We start from the raw sequence: 10,658 nt of genomic DNA, 5'->3' as shown, positions 1-10,658 counted from the left end.
AGTTAATTTTTGTATTTTTAGTAGAGACAGGGGTTTCGCCATGTTGGCCAGGCTGGTCTCTAACTCCTGGCCTCATGTGATCTACCCGCCTCGGCCTGCTTTCCAGAGTGCTGGCATTACAGGTGTGAGCCACCATACCCAGCCAAATTTAATACTCTTATCCTTCATCTCTCTTACTGTTTCATATTTTATTTTATTTTTTATTTTTATTTACTTATTTTTTTTTTTGAGACAGGGTCTCACCCTGTTACCCAGGCTGGAGTGCAGTGGTGCGATCTTGGCCCACTGCAGACTTGACCTCCTGGGCTCAAGCAATCCTCCTGCCTCAGCCTCCTGTGTAGCTGAGACCATAGGTGCATGAACCATGCCCAACCTTTTTTGTTTTTTTTTTTAGTTTTTTGTAGAAATGAGGTCTTACTTTTTTGCCCAGGCTGGTCTCAAACTCCTGGGCTCAAGCAATCCTCCTGCCTCAGCCTCCCAAAGTGCTGAGATTATAGGCGTGGGCCACTGTGCCCAGCCTGTTTCATATTTTATATCTCTTGTCTCTTTGTGTTACATTCGAGGTTATTTCTTCAGCTACATCTTTGAGTTCATTCATTTCCTCTTGGGTTGTGTTTAAGCTGATTTTTGTCAGTCGAGTTTTTATTTCAGTGACTATATTTTTCATTTGTATAAGTTATATTGAAAAGCATCTATTTGTTCCCCAAAGTGTCTTGTTGTTTGATCACTTTTATGACTGCATCTTTCATTTCTTTCTTTCTTTCCTTTTATTTCTTTTTTATTTTTTGAGACAGAGTCTCGCTCTGTTGCCCAGGCTGAAGTGCAGTGGCATGATCTCGGCTCACTGCAACCTCTGCCTCCAGGTTCAAGCAATTCTCCTGCCTCAGCTTCCTGAGTAGCTGGGATTACAGGCGTGCACCACCACACCTGGCTAATGTTTGTAATTTTAGTAGGGACAGGGTTTCATCATGTTGGCCAGGCTGGTCTCGAACTCCTGACCTCAGGTGACCCACCTGCTGGGATTACAGGCATGAGCCGCCACACCCAGCCACCTTTCATTTCTCCAGTCATTTCTCCTGTGGCTACTCTTCATCTGTATCTGACAATCCCAGTATCTGCAGACAACGGAAGAGGATTTACATCTCCTTTTGATTATTTCTTCTGTCTTTCAGTCAAAGCAGCTTCTCATATGTTTGGTGACTTTTAAGTTATGAGCTAATCTAGCATTGTGCCTGTGGTATCAGATTCCTGTGTTTGAATTCTTTCTCTGCCACCCACTATTAGTGTGGATTTTACTTTTCTGTATCTTGGATTCCTCATCCGTGAAATAGCGTAACGAGTGACATTACCCATTAGTTGGCTACGTCATAAGGGTGTTTGAGGGTTTCAAGAATAAATATCTGAAAAACGGTCCAGAACAGTGCCTGACGCATCGTTAGCTCTCAATAATGGCGAGCCCTTGTCAACATCCAGTAAGCATTTGTTGAATGAATGACAAATAGGTGAATGCAGTCTCAGTTTTCTCACCTTTAAGAAAGGAGACAAATTGGCCAGGTGCAGTAGCCCACGCCTGTAACCCCAGCACTTTGGGAGGCCAAGACGGGAAGATCACAAGGTCAGGAGTTCGAGACCAGCCTCGCCAACATAGTAAAACCCCGTCTGTACTAAAAATACAAAAATTAGCCAGGCGTGGTGGCACATGCCTGTAATCCCAGCTACTCAGGAGGCTGAGGCAAGAGAATCGTTTGAACCCAGGAGGCGTAGGTTGCAGTGAGTTGAGATCATGCTACTGTACTCCAGCCTGGGTGACAGAGCCAGACCATCTCAAAAAAAAAAAAAAAAAAAAAGGAGCCAAATTAAAAATTATCTATATAGTCTTTTAAAGTCTTAAATTCATTGATTTCCATACTTAATGTGTCCTGCAGCTAACATTTCTGAAAGCATATTGGGGACATAAAATGTGACATGACATTTTGGCTGGGTGTGGTGGTTCATGCCAGTAATCCCGGCACTTGGGAGGCTGAGGCTGGAGGATTGCTTGAGCCCAGGAGTTTAAGACCAACCTGGGCAAGACAGTGAGACCCCATCTCTACAGAAAATTTAAAAATTAGCTTGGCATGGTGGTGCATGCCTGTAACCTCAGCTATTTGGGATGCTGAAGTGGGAGGGATCCTGGGAGTTTGAGGTGGCAGTGAGCTATGATCACACCACTGCACTCCAGCCTGGGTAACAGATCGAGACCTTGCCTCTAAGGAAAAAAAATGTGACATTTTATTAACAAAATTTGTTAATAACATTCAGAAGGAATATAGGACAATATACTTCATTAAAAAGCATAGACCATGACCTAGATAGAACTTGGTAAATTGTACCTCTGAACCACAGTTTCTTATCTGTAGAATGTAGTAATGACAATGCCCACTGCACCACAGTATGTGAGGATTAAATCCACTATTACAAAGAAAATGCTCAGTACAATGCCTGGTACGCAGTAAGCATTCAATAAATGTTATTTGAAATAATGAAAATTGAGGCTGGGTGTGGTGGCTCATGCCTATAATCCCAGCACTTTGGGAGGCCAAGGTGGACGAATCACGAAGTCAGGAGTTCGAGACCAGCCTGGCCAACATGGTGAAACCCCATCTCTACTACAGATACAAAAAATTAGCCGGGTGTGGTGGCGCACGCCTGTAATCCCAGCTACTCGGGAGGCTGAGGCAGGAGAATCACTTGAACCCAGGAGGCGGAGGTTGTAGTGAGCCAAGATCCCACCACTGCACTCCAGCCTGGGCAACAGAGTGAAACTCTGTCTCAAAACAAAACAAAACAAAAACAAAAAAAGAAAGAATGAAAATTGAATGACTTGTTTGGAAATGCAATGGAAGTAGATAGGACAGAGGAGCTGAGATTCTATGAACTGTAAGAGGAATGGAATGGTCGGGGGTGGGATTAAGAATTCTTCCAGTTGGGTGCAATGGCTCACGCCTGTAATCCCAGCACTTTGGGAGGCCGAGGCAGGTGAATCACCTAAGGTCAGCAGTTGGAGACCAGCCTGGCCAACTTATTAAAAATACAAAAAATTAGGCGGGCGTGGTGGTGGATGCCTGTAATCTCAGCCACTCAGGAGGCTGAGGCAGGAGAATCATTTGAACCCGGAAGGCGGAGGTTGCGGTGATCCGAGATCGCGCCATTGCACTCTGGCCTGGGCAACAAGAGCGAAACTGTCTCAAAAAAAGAAAAAAAAGTTCTTCCAAGTCCCTGAAATAAAACCCTGCTCCATCAGAAATCTTCCCCATCTCAGCACTTTGGGAGGCAGAGGCAGGTGGATCACCTGAAGTCAGGAGTTCGAGACCACCCTGGTCAACATGGTAAAACCCTGTCTCTGCTAAAAATGGAAAAATTAACCGGGCGTGGTGGTGGCTGCCTGTAATCCCAGCTACTTGGGAGGCTGAGACAGGAGAATCACTTGAATCCGGGAGGTGCAGGTTGCAGTGAGCCGAGATTGTGCCACCGCACTCCAGCCTGTGCCACAGAGCAAGACTCTGTTTCAAAAAGAAAAAAAAAAGAAAGAAATCTTCCCCATCTTAGTTGTGGATAAACTAATATGCAATTTTTGAGTTTATCAAAGTTGCTTTTGTTTTGGAAGTTAATGTTATAAATGTGAGTGGTCTGTTTTCTGGGGAAGCCAGAGTCCCTCACCTGGTACAAACGGTCCATGTTAGCAAGTCAGCTCCTGGAAGTCACTCAGGTTTCCAGTCTCCTGTTCTCAATTTATGCTTCTTTAAGGCAATTGTTTTCAATGTAGCTACATTTTGGAATCATTCTGGAAGCTGTAAAAAAACACTGATACCTGGGCCCCACCTTCAGAGATTTTGATTTATTTTGTCTGGGGTAGGGCCTGGACATGGTTTTTATCTTTTTTCTTTTCTTTTTTAAAAAAAAGTTCCCAGGAGATTCTAATGTGTAGCCATGTTTACAATCCCCTGTCGTGTGGCATTGCTTTGTCTGCCTGGTCAATGCTGGATCCCCACTAAGTCTCAATTCCAGCCAATAGGAAGGAGGAAGAGCCTATGAAGAAAGTGCTTATGATGTCCTAAGACTCAGACCAGGAAGTGGAACATGTTACTTCTTCTCACACCCCATTGGTGAGAATTCAGTCATGTGACTCCATATGACTGCAGAGAAGGCTGGGAAATGTCAATCTGGGCAGCCATGTTCCCGGTCACCATTCTATTACTTTGAAAGAAGAAAATGGACTTAGGACGAGGGATGTGGCTCGGACATCTAGGAGATCTGAAGTGGTGAGAACAAGAGTGGATCTAGCCATGAATACCACTGGGCAATGTGTTCATTTCCAAGGACTGCTGTAACTAAGTAGCACAAACTGGGTGCTTAAAACAACAAAATATATCACCTCACACTTCTGGAGGCTAGAAGTCTGACATCAAGGTGTTGTAGGGCTACATTCTCTAAAACCTGTAGGGGAGATAGCTTCTTTGCCACTTCCTGGCTTCTGGTGGTTTGCCACCAGCTCACCTTGGCATTCCTTGGCTTTCAGCTGCAGCACGTGGATCTCTGCCTTGTTACACGGTGTTCCTCCCTTGTGTCTCTATGTCTCTTCTCTTTTTCTTTTTTCTGAGACAGAGTCTCGTGCTATCACCCAAGCTGGAGTGTAGTGATGTGATCTCAGCTTACTGCAACTTCTGCCTCCCTAGTTCAAGCGATTCTCCTGCCTCAGCCCCTAGTAGATGGGACTATAAGTGCATGCCACCGAGCCCAGCTAATGTTTTTATTTTAGTAGAGACGGGGTTTCACCATGTTGGCCAGGCTGGTCTTAAACTCCTGACCTCAGGTGATCCACCCTCCTCGGCCTCCCAAAGTGCTGGGATTACAGGCGTGAGCCACTGCACCCAGCCTCCTTTTCTTAAAAGGACATTAGTTATATTGGATTAAGGGCCTGCCATACTCTGATATAACCTCATCTTAACTAATTCCATCTGTAATAACCCTAATCAGGTCATATTCTGAGGTACTAGGGGTTAAGAGTGAAACATACCTTTTTGGGGGATGCAGTTCAACTCATGGCAGACAATAATCAAGCATCACAATTTTGAGGAACCCCTCCATGAGGCCATTGTGAGGAGGCAATGACTTGGCAATTTATCGCACCCTTCTGTCTCCCACGTCTAGGTACCATCCAAGCCCCAGGGAAATAAGATGCAGCACCAAGATACCAAGGAAAAGGGTAAAAGCACTCCGAGTTGACCTGAGATGAACTTTTCACCACCCTTGAAGAATGAGGACTTGAACTAGTGATCACTTTCAGTTCTTGAAAAATAAGGTGGCCAGGCGAGGTGGCTCACGCCTGTACTCCCAGCACTTTGGGAGACCGAGGTGGGTGGATCATGAGGTCAGGAGTTTGAGACCAGCCTGGCCAACATGGTGAAACCCCGTCTCTAGTAAAAATACAAAAAAAAATTAGCTGGGCATGGTGGCAGGCATCTGTAATCCCAGTTGCTCGGGAGGCTGAGGCAGGAGAATCGCTTGAACCCGGGAGGCGGAGGTTGCAGTGAGCCGAGATTGCACCACTGCACTCCAGCCTGGGCCACAGTACGAGGCTCTCAAAAAAAAAAAAAAAAAAAAAAAAAAAACCCACACAAAACAAAAATAAGATTCCATCTCTTAAGTCTCTAAATTGGCAACTGAAATTGATATCTGCAACATCTTCAATGATCCAATGGAAGGAAGTCCAAACTCCTTGACCAGGGTTGGACAAATTATGGCCCACGGGCCACATTTGGCTGGCTGCCTGTTTTGGTTATTAAAGATGTTTTGGAACACTGCCATGCCCACTTGCGTATGTATTGCCTCTGGCTGTTTTTGTACGGCAGCATCAGGGTTGAGTTATTGTCACAGAGAAAGTAGAGCCTGCAAAACCAAAAAGATTTATTATCTGGTCCATTTTAGAAGAAATTTGCCAACCTTTGTCCTAGATCAAATTTTCAAGACTGTCCACAATTTAAGACCTTTTTTTTTTTTTTTTTTGAGACGGAGTCTTGCTCTTGTTGTCCAGGCTGGAGTGCAATGGCACGATCTCGGCTCACTGCAACCTCCGCCTCCCAGGTTCAAGCAATTCTCCTGCCTCAGCCTCCTGAGTAGCTGGGATTGCAGGTACACACCACCACATTCGGCTAATTTTTTATATTTTTAGTAGTAATGGGGTTTCACCATGTTGGCCAGGCTGGTCTCAAACTCCTGGCCTCGTGATCCACCTGCCTCGGCCTCCCAAAGTGCCAGACATGAACCATCGCCCCCGGCCTCAGACTAGTTTTTAAAACATATACTCTGCCATTCTACCACATAAACTTTCCAAGGTACTAAAACCAGTGTATGCCAAATTCTCTAAGTTATCTGCTCTAAATTTTTTCCCACAGCCCAATTAGGAGGGAATTAAGGTTTCATCCCCATTCCCACTTTCCAGCAGAAAAACAAGTAGTTGATAAAAATGGAATGTCATCCTAAAAGCCTTCTAAAAGTTGAGGAATTGTGGGTACATCTGCTTAAGCAATAGGAGTACAGATGATTTCTATTTCTGCTCGATGCATACATGACTTAAAGTCTATTTATTGAACAATTATAGGCCAAAAATACTGCTGATGAAAATGAGTATTATTAAACACTGTAGAATTTGCCACACAACCCACAACAAATTAAATTGCTAATAACAAGCTAAACAGTGATTTATCATTAGCTAGGCAAAAAGAACAGCGGTTGAAAACCGTGGCCAATTCAAGATAACACAAAGACAAAATGTTCCTCCAGGAAATTATGGAAATTTATACTATCAGTGTACACTTGTGTGCAATGCTGTGAGGTATTGTGTGTCTGCCAGGCTTCTAGGTGGAATACCAAAATAGAGTGCTCAATAAATTACAGTAACTTTCTATTCTTAATATATGAACACTATGTTTCAGTAAGCTTAATGACTTGCTTAGCGTAGGTGAATCCCAGCTGCATTTGCGGGTGCAGCATCCATGCCTCTTTCTTCTGATTTTCCCTGGGGGAGCTATGGTTCCATTTGCATCTCTGTGCTTGGAAAGGGGCCAGCTTTAGAATGGGGTACGTAGGGCCGGGCGCGGTGGCTCACGCCTGAATCCCAGCACTTTGGAAGGCTGAGGTGGGCAGATCACCTGAGGTCGGGAGTTCGAGGCCAGCCTGGGCAACGTGGTGAAACCCTGTCTCTACCAAAAATACAAAAATTAGCTGGGCGTGGGCTGGGTGCAGTGGCTCAAGCCTGTAATCCCAGCACTTGAGGCCGAGGCAGGCGGATCATGATGTCAATAGATCGATACCATCCTGGCCAACATGGTGAAACCCCGTCTCTACTAAAAATACAAAAATTAGCTAGGTGTGGTGGTGCGTGCCTGTAGTCCCAGCTACTCAGGAGGCTGAGGTGGGAGAATCGCTTGAACCCGGGAGGTGAATGTTGCAGTAAGCTGAGGTTGCACCACTGCACTTCAACCTGGGCAACAGAGGTCTCAAAAAAAAAACAAAAAAAACCACCAACAACCAAAAAACTAGTCGGGCGTGATGGCATGTACCTGTAATCCCTGTTACTCAGGAGGCTGAGGCAGGAGAATCTCTTGAACCCAGGAGGCAGAGGCTGCAGTGAGCTGAGATCACGCCATTGTACACCAGCCTGGGCAACAGAGGAAGACTCCGTCGCAAAAAAAAAAAAAAAAAAGAAAATGGAGCACATGACCCAGACTGGCCAATCTCATCCCTCTGCTCATAGTTCAATCATAAGCACATATCTCAAGACAAGCCAATGAGACGCCATCCCAGGACTTCTGTTAGAATTGCTAACCTTGGAGAATGGCATTGACAGTTGATGAAGCTGACACAAAGAAGACCGGGGTTGGGTGGAGTGTTTTATGCCTGTAATCCCAACACTTTGGGAAGCCAAGGCGGGAGGATCGCCTGAGGCCAGGAGTTCGAGATTAGTGGGCAATGTAGTGAGACTGTGTCTCTCCAAAAAATAAAATATTGGCCGGGCACAGTGGTTCATGCCTGTAATCCCAGCACTTTGGGAGACTGAGGTGGGTGGATCATTTGAGGTCAGGAGTTTGAGACCAGCCTAATCAACATGGTGAAACCCTGTCTCCCTAAAAATATTAAAAAAATTAGCTAGGCATGGTGGCACATGCCTGTAGTCTTAGCTACTTGGGAGCCTGAGGCAGGACAATCACTTGAACCTGGGAGGCGGAGGTTGCAGTGAGCCAAGATTGTGCCACTGCACTCCAGCCTGGGTGACAGAGTGAGACTGTCTGAAAAATTAAAAAATAGGCCGGGCGTGATGGCTGCTACCTGTAATTCCAGCACTTTTTGAGGCCGAGGTGGGTGGATCACCTGAGGTCAGGACTTCAAGACCAGCCTGGCCAACATGGTGAAACCCCCGTCTCTACTAAAAATATACAAAAATTAGCCGGGTGTGATGGTGCGCACCTGTAATTCCAGCTACTCGGGAGGCTGAGGCTGGAGAATTGCTTGCATCCGGGAGGCGGAGGTTGCAGTCAGCCGAGATCACACCACTGCATTCCAGCCTGGGCAATGACAGAGCGAGACTGTCTCACAATAAGTAAATAAATAAGTAAATAAAAAATTAAGCCAGGCATGGTGGCACACACCTGTGGTCCCAGCTACTTGGGAGGCTGAAGTAGGAGGATCACTTGAGCCCAGGAAACCGAGGTTGCAGTGAACCATGATTGTGCCACTGCACTCCAGCCTCGGTGACAGAGTGAGACCCTGTCTCTAATAAATATACAAATGAAAGAGACAGGTTCTAGATTCCTGAGACTGTTCAAGGACCTGGATCCAGCTGAGCCTGAAGCCAATGTGTGAGAGTCTCTTTCAAGAACTAAAGCAGGGGAGGGTGTGCCGGCTCACGCCTGCAATCCAGCACTTTGGGAGGCCAAGGCAGGCTGAATCACTTGAATCCAGGAGTTTGAGACCAGCCTGGGTAACATAGTGAGACCTTGTCTCTACAAATTAAAAGAAAAAAAAAAAATTAGTGGAGCGTGGTGGTGTCACCTATAGTCCCAGCTACTTGGGAGACTGAGATGGGAGGATGGCTTGAACCTGGGAGGCAGAGGTTGCCACTGAACTCCAGCCTGGGTGATAGAGCAAGACTCCATCTCAAAAAAAAAAAAAAAAAAAAAAAAAAAAAAAAAGGTAGGCCTTGAACAGTGTCTCCCTCTGTTTCCCAGGCTGGAGTGCAGTGGTGTGATCTGGCTCACAGCAGCCTCAACCTCCCAGACTCAAGCGATCCTCACACCTCAGCCTCCTGAGTAGCTGGGATTACCATGCCTGCTAAGTTTTGTATTTTTATTGAGACAGAGATTTCACCATGTTGGCCAGGGTGGTCTCAAACTCCTGACCTCAAATGATCCACCCGCCTCGGTCTCCCAAAGTGCTGGGATTACAGGCATGAACCACCGTGCCCGGCCAGCTGGAATTTTTCTAAAGAAACTTCGCTTCACAAGGATGTAGAGAGAAAGCAAACAAGGCAGTAAAGACAATGCAATCCACAGAAAAAAGGAAAACTCGCAAAATGAAAGTTCTCATCCCCAGGTTTTACTAAAGGCTGCTGTCAAGACTTGTTGGTGCCTCCTGACGTGAGTGTGATTCCTGTCCTTAGCATTCATCGATCTCAGATGCTAGGCGCCTGGTGGTGGGAATCCCGCATGCTGTGCGTCTTCCCACGAGGGCTTTTGGGTTTCATTTGAAGGTGGAGGGAGATGTTATTTTGTACTTGTATCCTGTAGGCTATGGAGAAAAGGGAGGGTTGGTTTGGGTGCTTGTGCCGACGCATTTTTTTTTTTTTTTTTTTTTTTTTTTTTGAGAAAGAGTCTTACTCTGTCACCCAGGCTGGAGTGCAATGGCACCATCTCAGCTCGCCGCAACCTCCGCCTCCTGGGTTCAAGTGATTCTCCTGACTCAGCCTCCCGAGTAGCCCAGCAGCATTTTTGAACGAGTTTGGAGACTACATAGAGATGAAGAGAAAGCTGCTTTTTTTTTTTTGAGACGGAGTCTCACTCAGTCACCCAGGATGGAGTGCAGTGGCGCAATCTTGGCTCACTGCAAGCTCCACCTCCCAGGTTCCTGCCGTTCTCCTGCCTCAGCCTCCCAAGTAGCTGGTACTACAGGCGCCCACCACCACGCCCGGCTAATTTTTTTCATTTTTAGTAGAGACGGGGTTTCACCGTGTTAGTCAGGATGGTCTCGATCTCCTGACCTCGTGATCCGCCCACCTTGGCCTCCCAAAGTACTGGTATTACAGGCGTGAGCCACCGCGCCTGGCCGAGAAAGCTGCTTTCTTAAGACTTTGAGAGACTAAAGGCCCAGGGCACATTGCTTTGGGGCTCAGATGGCATAGGGTAAGACTACATTGGGGAGACACACCAAGCACCTCCTGCTGCGTAACTAAACTGGCGGAAGGAAACCCTCCTGCAGTCATGGCCAGCCCTACAAGATGTAAAGTTTCTCGAATGATCTTGCCCCCCAGGCATCGTGGTGGTGCGCACCTATAATCCCAGCTACTCAGGAGGCTGAAGCACGAGAATCGCTTGAACCCAGGAGGCGGAGGTTGCCGTGAGCCG

Source organism: Macaca fascicularis, chromosome 19 (genome assembly GCF_037993035.2).
Source record: "Macaca fascicularis isolate 582-1 chromosome 19, T2T-MFA8v1.1".
Lineage (NCBI taxonomy): Eukaryota > Metazoa > Chordata > Mammalia > Primates > Cercopithecidae > Macaca > Macaca fascicularis.
This window is presented reverse-complemented; position numbering follows the sequence as displayed.